The following is a 13,330-nucleotide window of genomic DNA, read 5'->3' as shown; positions in this document are numbered from 1 at the left end:
TTCGCAAGGTGGATGGCACTCTGACTGTCGCAGTAGAGTTGGTACTCCTCCTGCCGGATACCGAGCTCTCTAATGAAGTCCTTCATCCATATTATTTCCTTGCTGGCTTCAACAACCGCCATGTACTCCGCCTCCGTGGTTGACAACGCAACCGTCTTCTGCAGCCTCGACTGCCACGAAACAACTCCCCCTGCATACGTCATCACATACCCTGATGTGGACCGGCTGGTATCTGCATCAGCCGACATATCCGAATCGGTAAAGCCGTCGAGTTCGGGCTTACTGGAGCCGAATCGGAGGCACACGTTTGCCGTGCCCTTCAGGTATCGGAGTATCCACTTGGCCGCGTTCCAGTGCTCTTTGCCGGGATTGCTCATGTACCGGCTCACCACTCCGACTGCATATCCTATGTCCGGTCTTGTACACACCATTGCGTACATCAAGCTTCCGACGGCAGAGGCATATGGTACTTTCATCATGTCCTCCTTCTCAGCCTTTGTCTTGGGGCTTTGCTTGCTGGACAACTTGCAGTTTGCCGGGAGGGTTGACCCGACCGGTCTTGCTTCCGACATGTTGAAACGGTGAAGCACCTTTGTCACGTACTTCTCCTGTGACAGCCACAACTGCTTCTTCTTCCGGTCCCGGATGATGTGCATCCCTAGTATTTGCCTCGCCGGACCCAGGTCCTTCATTGAGAAGGTTCGGTGAAGCGCTTTCTTCAGCATCCGTATCTTGACCTGGTCCCGTCCGACGATCAACATGTCGTCCACGTACAGGAGGAGTATTAGAAAGTCTCCTCCTTCGAACTTCTTCACAAACACGCAGTGATCGGACTGCGTTTTGTGGTACCCTTCGTCGGTCATGAAAGAGTCGAACTTCTGGTACCATTGCCGGGGAGCCTGCTTCAGTCCGTAAAGGCTCTTCTTCAACCGGCATACCAGGTGCTCCTTCCCTTTCTTCTCGAATCCTTCCGGTTGCTGCATGTAGATCTCTTCTTCGAGGTCACCATGAAGGAATGTCGTCTTCACGTCCATCTGTTCTACCTCGAGGTCCATGCTTGCCGCTATGCTCAGCACCGTCCGGATGGAGGTCATCTTCACTATCGGGGCAAATATCTCGTCGAAATCGACGCCCTTCTTCTGCTGAAACCCCTTCACCACGATCCTGGCTTTGTATCTCGGGGGGTTTCCGGCATCTCCCGGTTTCAGCTTGAACACCCACTTGTTTCGAAGTGCCCGCTTTCCTTTCGGCAACTCCACAAGTTCATATGTGTGGTTCTCATGCAGGGAATCCATCTCCTCCTGCATGGCACTTAACCACCTGCGGCTATGGGTGTCAAGCTTTGCTTCTTCAAAACTCTCCGGCTCCCCTTCGTCGGTTAGTAGCACGTGCTCTGGTTCCGGAAATCTCCGGGGGGCCCTTCTCTCTCTTAGAGGATATCTCCATTCCGGAGCTTCGGTAACCGGCTCCTCCGTTTCCTCTTCATCCGAATCCATTTCGGGATCGGGGCCGGTTCCGGTATCAGTTTCATCTTCCTCGGCCGGTTCTGTTTCTTCACCGTCTTCGGCCGGATCCTCGAGTGCTAACCGGTCCCTTGCCGGTCGGGACTGCTCCTCGTAGAGTTGATCCTCACTAGTCGACTTGGAGCTCTTCATCTTCTTCTCCGACTCCCAGTCGGCGAGTGTCTTGTCCTCCATGAAGATGATATCACGACTCCGGAATATCTTTTTGTCGACCGGGTCCCATACACGGTAGCCGAACTCGTCATCGCCGTAACCGAGGAATATGCATGGCCGGGTCTTTGGATCTAGCTTTCCTCTCCGGTCCTTTGCCACATGCACATATACGAGACACCCGAACACCTTCAGATGCCGGTAGGATGCTTCCCTACCGGTCCACACTCTCTGCGGCGTGTCTCCGTCCAAAGGTACTGAGGGTGATCTGTTTATCACGTATGTCGCCGTCGACATTGCCTCAGCCCAAAACCCCTTGGGTAATTTCGCATGCGCCAGCATACTCCGGACCCTCTCCATTATGGTCCGGTTCATCCTCTCGGCCAGCCCGTTCAGATTCGGCGTCTTCGGCACAGTAAACTCGAGCCGGATTCCCTTCGAGCGACAATACTCCTCGAACTGCCCCCGGTATTCCCCTCCGTTATCCGCTCGTATCGCTTTCAGCTTCTTGCCGGATTCCCTTTCCACTCTCGCGTGGAGTTCTTTGAAGACGCACAACACTTGGTCCTTTGTCTTCAACGGTGCCATCCACAGCTTCCGGCTGTGGTCATCAATGAATGTCACGAAGTACTGGGCTCCGCCATGTGACTTCGTTTCTACTTGACACACGTCAGTGTGCACCAACTCCAATGGTGCGCTACGTCTCGTCGGTGGCCTTGAGTGGAAGGAGGTTCGGTTCTGCTTACCGGCCAGGCAATCGGTGCACTTCTCCAGGTGCACATGCTTCACTGGAATAAGGTTGTCTTCTGCAAGCCTCTTCATCCCCTTCTCACTCATGTGGCACAGTCTCTTGTGCCACAGCTCACCGGCAGTGTCGGCTGCCACGTTCAACTCCTCCGGATACAACCAGGCATTCATAAGGTACAGTGTGTTGACTTTCCGGGCCCGAGCCACTATTAGGCTCCCCTTGCTGAACTTCATTACGCCGTTCCGGATGCTACCTGTGTAGCCTTCATCGTCTAGCCTCCCGGCCGAAATCAGGTTCAATCGAACCTCCGGAACGTGTCGGACATCCTTCAGCAACATTTTGCATCCGGTCGAGGTTGTCAACCACACGTCTCCTATGCCGGCAATCCGGCACGTACCTTCATTTCCCATCCGAACACAGCCATGCTCACCGGCTGTGTAGGATGAGAAGTATCTTCTTTCCGGGGTCAGGTGGAACGACGCTCCGGAATCAACCACCCAGGTAGTCTCATCGCCGGCAATGTTTAGTTCACCTTCTTCGGTGATGAGCATGATCTCCTCTTCACTTGCCGCGAGTGCCGTCGTTCCTTTCCGGTCCTGCTCTCGCCGATCCGAACCATTCCGGTCCGTGGCTCCCCGGTAAGCACCGTTCCGTTTCGAAGACTTCTTCGAATCGGTGTCGTCGGCTCCGTTGTCTTTTCGGTAATGCCGACAATTCTTTCGGAAGTGCCTCGGCTTCCCACAGTGGAAGCATGTGGGCCTTCCTCTTGACTGCGACCGGGTCCCCGACTTCTCCCGTCTTTGCGGACTCCGGTTCCGTTGTCTTCCTCGATCCGATTCGGTAAGCAGCATCTTCGGATCGGAGGCCGGTTCTTTATCTCTCCGACGCGCTTCTTCGTTCAAAATGCTTGTCTTTACCGTTTGTAGGGACAAGTTATCTTCGGTGCATGAGGTGCTGAGAGTCACCACCAAGTTCTCCCAGCTTGCCGGCAATGTACACATCAGGATGATGGCTTGCATTGCGTCCTCCAACGGGAACTTGATCGCCGCAAGCTGGTTCACGAATCCCATGAACGTGCTTACGTGTTCCACCATACTCTCGCCGTCCCGATACTTGAGGTTCACTATCTTCCTCATCAGGGAGGTCCGGTTCAACGCATTCTTCCTCTCGTAGAGGCCCGACAGCTTCTGCCACATCTCATATGCATTGGTGTCGTTCGCCACATGTTGTAGAACGCTCACGTCGACGTATTGCCGAATGGTTGCGACGGCTTTCCGGTTCAGAAGCCTCCATTCCATCTCAAGTACCCCCTTGGGTATTTCCGACCTGTCGATCGGTTCATACAGGTCCCGAACAATGAGCAGATCCTCCATCTTTATCTTCCAGTCGGCGTAGTTCTGCGCATTCAGCACTATCATCCCCGGCTGCCCGCTGCTGCCGCCTTCCATTTTCTGCACTGCAGTCGCTCTGATACCAGATTGTTAGGAATTGACGCTTTCAAAACCTTCACCTCTCGACCACAACCGAGGAAACACGAATCAATGCAGCAGAAAATCGAAAACACAGAGAGAGACTCGAATGCACAGGGTTTAGCGTGGAAAACCCTAGACGGGAAAAAACCACGGGAGTCCAAGACTCCAACTATCACTATACGCAGGGAATGTACAATGACGAGTTGCAAGGCGACGACCTTGAGCTCGCTGTCCTCGCCACCGGCGGCGGTATTACACAGAGGCGTCGACCTCTTCCTTTCTCTCTCTCTCTCTCACTCTCTCTAAGTGGAAAACAGAAAAATGAGTAACAACTCAAAACTGTTTGCCCTAAGTCATATTTATACACATATGACTTTCGGGCTATTTACAAATATAGCCTCAAGGGCCCTTGGCAAACATATTCACAAATATGTCCCCGCATCCGGATCTCTCTCCGGGTACATTCGTCATCCGGATCCGGAACCGGGTCTTCATCATCCGGATCCGGAACCGGGTCTTCATCATCCGGCTCCGGAACCGGGTCTTCATCATCCGGCTCCGATACCGGGTACTCCTCATTCGGGTCTTCATTCCCGATTCCCGGACATCCGACCATCCCATCTGGAGGGACCGTAATCCCAACAGCATGTGTGGATGCGTACACTGCGGCGCAGTCGAGACTTTTGCGCGCAGATGCGTGCACGGCCGCATGGATGTTTCAGACGGATGCGTGTGTGCGGACGAGCGCCCGAATGCGTACACGGTGCGGTCAATGCGTACATTGCGCGATCGGGACTTTTGCGCACGAACACGTCTACAGTTTGGTTGCGACGCACGTACGGATTGCACACGGGCTAAACTTTACGGATGATTGGGTCATTTGGCCAAATTATACGGACGGTCACATGCAACTAAAAGCCAAGGCCATGCAACTAAAAGTAAAAGGCATGCAACTAAAAATAGAGGCCATGCAACTAAAAGTGGACATGCAAAGTAACATTGGGGGAGGAGGATCAACAAAGAGTTGAATATATGTTCCATTTTTTAGCCTCTACTTTTTTTTTTACCTTCTTCTTCTCTCTCCCAGTCCATGGGGAAGAAATCTCTATCATATTGATATCGGACCACTCCTTACATGGTTGTTGGCTCCTTCCTTTCAAGAATAATCTCTCTTATTCATATCGGACCACTCCTTACATGGTTGTTGGCTCCTTCCTTTCAAGAATAATCTCTCTTATTCATATCGGACCACTCCTTACATGGTTGTTGGCTCCTTCCTTTCAAGAATAATCTCTCTTATTCATATCGGACCACTCCTTACATGGTTGTTGGCTCCTTCCTTTCAAGAATAATCTCTCTTATTCATATCGGACCACTCCTTACATGGTTGTTGGCTCCTTCCTTTCAAGAATAATCTCTCTTATTCATATCGGACCACTCCTTACATGGTTGTTGGCTCCTTTCTTTAAAAAAATTTATCTCTCATTTTCATCTCCAACCCGTTGTAACAAGATTCTTGAAATATAAAAGAATTTATTTTCTTATACTCGTCTTATATGTGAATTTTGCTTGTGTTGTACGTGTTGCACTAAATCCTTCTACTCCAGAACCCCGGCGGTTCCGCCTCGCGATCCGCACATAAGGACGGATTTTCACGACAACGGCTTACCTTCTCTGGAGAGAAGTCAGCTTTCGGGCTGCTGGAGATCCTAGTGGTTGGACACTTGTGCGGGCGTTACGGCCGGAAACCGTCTCCCGCGAAGATAGAGGCCATCTCCGTAATGAAGGAAGAATGCAAGTTGGTTACGGAGGTGTGGAGGTTCTTGGGTGCATGCGCGTTCTACCATATCTGGATTCCGCATTACGCGCACGTCGCAAAGCCGCTCTACGGGTTGCTAAGGAAGGGGCGCAAATTCGAGTGGGGCAAGGAGCATGCAGAGTCGGTTCGTGGACTAAAGGGGGCACTAACCGTGGCACCGGCGCTCCGGAAAGCGGTTTACGGCAAGGACGTCCCGATTTACGTTATAGTAGACACGAGCCCGGCCGGGATAGGATGGGTGGTCAACCAGGAGGACAAAACTGGCACGAGGTTCCCCATCCGGTTCGGATCGAAGGTGTTGCGTGAGCGACAACGAGGATAGGCCCAAGTTAAATGCGAACTTTGGGGTATCGTCTCGGTAGTCAAGGCCGACAGAGACTACCTGATCGGGACAGAGGTGATAATTGAGACGGACTGCCTACCGATCCTTGGTATGGTTTCCGGATGCACGACGCCAGACCTGGCAATGCTCAGGTGGATCACGTACATTAAGTCTCTGAACCCGGAGATACGCCATATCGCCGGTAAAGACAACGCCATGGCTGACATGCTTTCTAGAGCACGGTTCGACGATGAGGACAACATGGTTTCTAAGGACGTAGAAGTCGGCGTAGACTTCTTCGAGTCGGCGTACGTGACGACAAGGGTGGGGAGCACTCCGGCACTTAACGAGTTCAACGAGGGGGAGTACGACAGGGAGTGGCTCCAGATCGGCAGGTTCCTGAAAACAATGGCGCCGGACGTGGCATGGACAAGGGAAGAGGCTAGCCGGATGCAGAAGAAGGCGTACTGGTTCTTCCTACGGGAAGGGGACATATGGAAGCTCCCGAAAAAGAGAGGCAGCATTCCGCTCTAGGTAGTGGCAAGGAAGGAAGAGCAAGAGGCGTTGCTGTCAGCGTATCACGAGAGTCCTTGGGTCGGGCACCGCGGGACATGGGCCACATTCGAAAAGCTAAAGGAGAAGTATTGGTGGTCGGGGCTGTACCAGGACATGCACCAATTCGTAACAACATGCGAGAGCTGCCAAATGCACTCCGCGATCAGACATCAAGACGAGTTGCACCCGACCTACCCGTCGACCGTCCATTTCAAGTGGATGGTGGACTTAGTGACGATGCCGATGGAGGTAGGGCAGATGCGGTACCTGGTGCTTGCGCGAGAGGACTTGATGTATCACGTGGAGGGTCGTGCATTCCTGAACAAGACGACTGCAGTTGTGTGTCGGTTCTTGATGGAAGAGGTGGTATGCCGGTATGGGTGTGTAGGGAAGATTGTGGCTGACCGAGGAGAGCTGGATGCGTAGGAAGCAGAAGAGTTGTTTGGATGTCTAGGGGTTAAGCTCTCCCTCACTACGGCGTACAACCGAGAGGCTAATGGGAAGGTGGAGTGCGGGCACGAGTTGATCGTAAAAGCGTTGGTGCGGGCATGCGGGGGGCAAGTTGGGAACTGGCCGCGACTTCTGCCTTACGCGTTATGGGCAGACGAAACTATGCATAATTCGGTGACTGGGTTCATGCAGGCAAAGCTGATGCACGGGCAGAAGCCGGTCATGTCAATTGAACGGACGATCTCCTCATGGGCCGCGGTGGACTGGAGAGACGAGATGAGCCAGGAAGATCTACTGGCGGCGCAGATTCGATAGCTCGAGCGAAGACCGGAGGACGTGGAGCGGGCAAAGGCTAAGCTACATGCGGCGAGGGAAAGGAACAAAGGTCGGTTCGATCGAACACACTGGCTACGGCCGAAGAAGATCGAGGAAGGCGACTGGGTGCTGGTTTACGACAACAGCCTCGACAATCAACACAAGGCGACGAGGAAGTTTGCGAGGAGGTGGTTCAGGCCCTACGCCGTAACAAGCGCAAACGGTAACGATACTTACCACCTAGCAGAGCTCAACGGGGCGTGGTTAGCGGTACCGGTTGCCGGGAAGAGGATCAAGGCCATTAAGTAACGGCATGAAGACAAGCCGAACCAGGGAAGTGAGGGCAACAATGACAACCGGCACGGAGAGGATGAAGTTTCGGAATGCGACGGGTAAACGCGAGCCGGTTTTCTCCAGCATTTGTCCCTCTCTGGCGCATGCCGGTGGATGCACGGTTTGGTGGGGGTGGATGTCGTGAAGAAAACCGGCCTTAGGCAGAATCGGTGAAAAAGGCGCGTGAACCGGCCCTACGCACGGGCACAAGTATTGATAAAGGATACGTAATTAGGAATAGGTAGGCTGATGAAAATATCCTAGGAAGATTATTAATAGGCTAGTGAATCGAAGGATCTCTGTCCGAAGGGACAGAGAATAAAAGTGATTTGACCGGGGTGTAACGGTCCCTCCCCAACGACCTATAAAAGGGACGGGAAGAAGACTAACAGGGTATCGCGTTTTTGGGCAAGGTCGAGGTGTTGTCGAACTGGGAACCAAGCTCTCTCCTCCTTCGTTGTTCTCTGCAGGATTCTGTGTTCGTTGCCTCTGCTTCGAGGAATGTCGTGTGCCTTCCGCCAAGGCTCTACTGTGTGGGTGTGTGGGTGAACGACTGTCAGGGTCGTGTTTGTCGTTGACTAGCCGGCTGTAATCTTGCAAACACTGTAATCGTTACTATTTATGTAATTGAATCTCCTGTTCTCGTCTATCTGTGTTCTTGTGAGTCTCCCTTTTCTTTTCCTTTCCACGAGCGTCCTCCTTGTTCAGTCGGTATACGCGTTGGTGGTTCATTCGGCCGGTGAGCATTGTTGGTTGCGACAGGCCTAACCAGCCCTACGCTTGCGTGCTCCCCCCCCCCCCCCCCCCCCCCGTTCTCCCCTTTCTTTCTCTTGCTCCTCGGTTTAGGGCCCCCACGGTCCCGTCTTATTTCCCACGCGAAAGCGAAACAACACGACATCGTGTTACACAAACACATATCTACAATTTCTCAACTAAATACACATTTACATGTAAGTACAATACTATGTATGAACATACATATGTGACAAATAGAACAAGCTAGTGTAAACCATCCACATGCACTCTACATTCTCAAAAGGGGAAATTCCAAGTGTAAATCATTTGCATGTGTCATCTATATTATATGGTGTGATCAAATTTATGTGTGTACAAAATTATATGATGTAATCAATATTGTATAGTGTATTATATCGTCTCGAGGTGCGTCACAATGCACATATTCATTTCAGTCAAAGTTTCTCTCTCTTGCCAAAATCATATGACAGGGATGGATTGTTTTATATGTACCCTTTTGTTGGCAAAATAAGTGTGAGTGGTCATCACACACTCATGAGCTACTAGCACACATATACCATGATTTGTACAAATGTTTCCTTTTCCTCTCCTGCATGGGTTTCTTAACCAAGAGTTAGCTAATGCCTCAATTAGACCTTAAGTATTAACTTGCAATTAATAACATATAAGAATGTACACTAACAAGCTAATCATGCTTCAATTAATGAACAAACACCCCAAACAAATACAAAAAGATTTGCTTGGCTTCAAACATGCAGTTAACACTAATCTCAAGTAAAGTGAAAGAGGGAGAGAGAAAAGTTATTGCATAAATCCTTATGTTTGAGAGGAAGCTCTAAAAAAGCAAAAAATTGACCTTTATATTCAATTACAGGTCCTCATTAGCAATGACACGTAGGGCATGCACTTAACATCCCCCCAACTTAATATTTTTGGGTCATGTGATGCGGTGTGTATAGAGGCAAAAAGTGTTTGAAACTTAGCTTATGATAGGTTATGTGGTATGTGTGGGTATGTGTGAGAGAGGAAGAGAGAGAGAGGAAGTTACACTTATGAACAATAATATAAATGGGGGATGATTAACTATATTAAAAAGCATCATCAAATACAAAAAATACCCACAATGAGGTATATATACATCTCATGTGCAAAGGTGCACATGTGTTAGTAGAATATAGGTACAAAGGTGTAAGTCCTATATTAAATGAACATGGGAGTGGAGGATCTACAATGTATCCCACTCAAGTACAAAATCTTATTTAAGGTTTTAAGGTCAACACACTAACTAGATTCTATCTAGGTAACTCCCAAGTTACGTGTGTTGACTAAACGACTAAACTAAGTTGAGCTTGATATCTCAACACGCCCCCTCAAGCTCAAGTGTGAGGTGTCCAACGTCTGCTTTGGCTTTCGTCGGCTTCCTTCGGCCTTCGTCTTTCTTCGGTCTTTTCGAGACAGTCTTGGTTCCTTCCCCGCAATCCAATGACGAAGGCTTGTATTAAATGGGCGAAGGCCGACTGCTTCCACCCATCATGGGCCACGAGCTTTCAGGCTCTTGGGCACTCGGGCCTTCATCGCGAAGGCATAATGATAGGCCATATACTCGTTGTAGCCGAGCCAAGCGACAAGGTTCTTCTCTCTAGATAAGTGTCGAAGTTTTTCGCTTGCCAATGTGAGCTCCTTCTTTACTCCGGGTGTCCACGTAATGGGCACACCAAACTCACTGTCTAGTCGACACATTCAAATCATTGTCATCGGGGTGATCGACTTCGTATTCAGGCATCTTACCTTTGCCTTTGTCCTTTGGGCGCTTGAAGGCTCAAGTGTTTCACTTAGCTCGGTAGAGCTTGGACAGTCCTTTTGTGAAGGACTTGGCCGAATATCGTCCTCCGAGTTGTCATTCAACTCTTCCTTGGTCGAGTCGGGTGGAGCCGAATTGGGCTTATACCATGATGCCGATTCGTCGAAGACTACGTCTCGACTCACCTGAACCGCTTGGGTCGAAGCGTTATAGCACTTGTATGCCTTCTTCTCGGACGAGTATCCTACAAGGATACATTTTTTCGACTTTGCATTGGGCAACGGGCTTTTGTCGGTTTTCGTTCGGGATGCGTACATTCGCAATGCTTCTGAACACCTTGAGGTGCGACAGGATCGACTTCCTTTCGACAAGGAGCTCGTATGGGGTTAGCTCATGCATTCCATTAGTGGTGCATCGATTCATGAGATAGACGGCCGTTGATGCTTCTTTGGCCCAATAGAAGTTTGACATGTGCTTCTCATGCATCATGGTGCATGCTACCTCGAGTATGTGTCGATTCTTCCTTTCGGCGACTCCATTTTGTTGGTGCATGTGTCGGCACGAGAATTCTCTCCGAATGCCTTCACCTTGGAGGAAGGAGATGAATTCGTTGGAGAAGTACTCCTTTCCTCCATCCGATCGTAGGCATTGAATGTCTTGACCGATTTCTTTTTTGACTTGGCCCTTGAGCTTTTGGAAGTGGGAGAGCACTCCCTTTGCTTGCATAGCTCTCCTTCGGGAATGGGAGTCGATGTTGTTTGCCGAGTTGACATGCTTCGCATACTCGGTCGACTTGAATGCCGAAAGTCCAATGACGACTCCCTTTGATTGCATCGCTCGGAGCCGTTGGAGGTTTATGTGACCGATTCTCTTATGCTACAACTCGTTGCTTGTCTCGGTTTTGAGACCTTTGGCATACATGGCCAATTTCACCTCGTTCGAATCAAAATGAACATTCGACCATCTCTCCGTCCTTTAGCTATTAGTCGATCATCTTTCTCAATGAAGCATCCTTCGTTGTTGAAACGAACTTGCATGCCTTGCTCCACGATTTGGCCGACCGAGACCAAATTCTTTGTTATTGTGGGCACGTGCAAGACATTCTTGATGCAATTGTTTTGGCCATCGTTGCCGAATGGAACGTTGCCGATGTGCTGAATGGGATGTGTGGTGTTGTCTTCCGTCTCTATGAAGCTGGGTCAATCCGGCATTCTTAAGTCACAAAACCACTCTTGGTGTGATGTCATATGATGTGAGGCGCTAGAGTGGACGAACCACACGTCTTCTGAGTTGGAGGTGCTTGTGGAGTCGGAGGTTGTCATAGAGTTCACTCTATGTCTCATTACGAATAGTCCACCGTAGTCGACGTATTCGGAGTTGGTGGTGTAGTTTGTGAGTTGTCAGCTTGTTGAAGCCGACTCACTTCTTCTGACACTCGTCTTCGCGGTGGCCGATTTTGCCACAATAGTTGCAAGTGACGGGCCTCGTTTGCCGACCTTGTTCGGCATGGAAGCTTCCTCTCTTTTCGAAGGTTCCTCAATGGCTTCCATCTTGTTGTCAAAGGTTTGAGCTCCCTTCATGTGATGGGTCGAATCAACCTCTTCTACCGCCTCGACCTCTTCCTTGGCCACCATCCGAATTTGAGAAGAACATTTGTCCTTGCGACGTCTTGGTCTTGGTTCGGACGTGGTTTTCTTCAACCAATAGCATTGATTCAAGGTCGAAGAACAAATGAGGATTTTCCCTCGCTAGGATAGTCGTTATTAACGAGTCGAATCGTTGTGCAAGGCCGCCCAAGCATACGTGAACCATCTCGTCTTCGTTGACGTTTATGTTGATGGAGCCAAGCGAGTCGCAAATGCTCTTGATCTTGGCGGTGTAGTCCAACACAAACATGTATTTTTGTCGGATGTTGTTTAACTCTTGTCGGAGTTGAAGCTTGCGAGCGATCGCGTTGGCGGCAAACATCTTCTTCAAGTTTTCCCATGCCTCTTTAGGCGTCTTAGCGTCTCGAATGTGGCTAAGCATGTGATCGTGGACACATGTTGCCAAGCAATACATTACTCGACTCGCTCCTTGCTCCCACGTTGGGTAGTTGGTGTGTGTAATGTCGGGTTTGTTTTCGAGTGCGCCGTTGATGTAGCTCCAATACCCTTGGCCGACTAGGTATTGGTTCATCTTATACTCCCAAGATGAATAATTGCTCCGGTCTAACTTTTCATTAGGGAGCGAGCTACCCATTTGTGTGTTCATGTTGATGTAGTGTCTTCATTTTTCACTTTTCTTCCTTCGATCACGTACACACGCCACATAGCGGCACTACGGTAGTAGATAATCGGAATTTGTCGTCGGCGTTTCAAACACACAATCACGAAGAGTCGGGTGGGCTTAGTGGATGTGTTAAACCACACGCTCTGATACCATGTTAATAATTAGGTAATTAAGCAAGGGTTAATTAGTGACTAATTATGTGCGTAGTTAAGTAGAAAATTATGTGATATGTGTGGGTATGTGTGTGAGAGGAAGTTACACTTATGAACAATAATATAAATGCGGGATGATTAAAAAGCATCATCAAATACAAAAAATACCCACAATGAGATATATATACATCTCATGTGCAAAGGTGCACATGTGTTAGAAGAATATAGGTACAAAGGTGTAAGTCCTATATTAAATGAACATGGGAGTGGAGGATCTACAATGTATCCCACTCAAGTACAAAATCCTATTGAAGGCTTTAAGGTCAACACACTAACTAGATTCTATCTAGGTAACTCCCAAGTTACGTGTGTTGACAAAACGACTAAACTAAGTTGAGCTTGATATCTCAACATGATCATTGTCAAATAAATAACAAGGGTGAGTTGAATCTTGATAGATTAATACCAATAAAAAGATATAGGTCAATTGGCTAGAATTAACCCTTATGATGATAACATACAAGTGTAAGAATCTAGTAATGTATGATGAGGGAAGAAAGGTGACCTAAATTATACATAATATATACAAGTAGAATTCTATACAATGAAATGAATAATTCACATTTTCAAAAGTTGAGTGTCGGGGACAAGTGGTGACGGATG

Source organism: Azolla caroliniana, unplaced genomic scaffold, assembly GCF_043228905.1.
Source record: "Azolla caroliniana isolate FFs.n. ecotype wild unplaced genomic scaffold, voAzoCaro1.0.p SCAF_10, whole genome shotgun sequence".
Classification (NCBI taxonomy): Eukaryota; Viridiplantae; Streptophyta; class Polypodiopsida; order Salviniales; family Salviniaceae; genus Azolla; species Azolla caroliniana.
Note: the sequence above shows the minus strand (reverse complement) of the source record.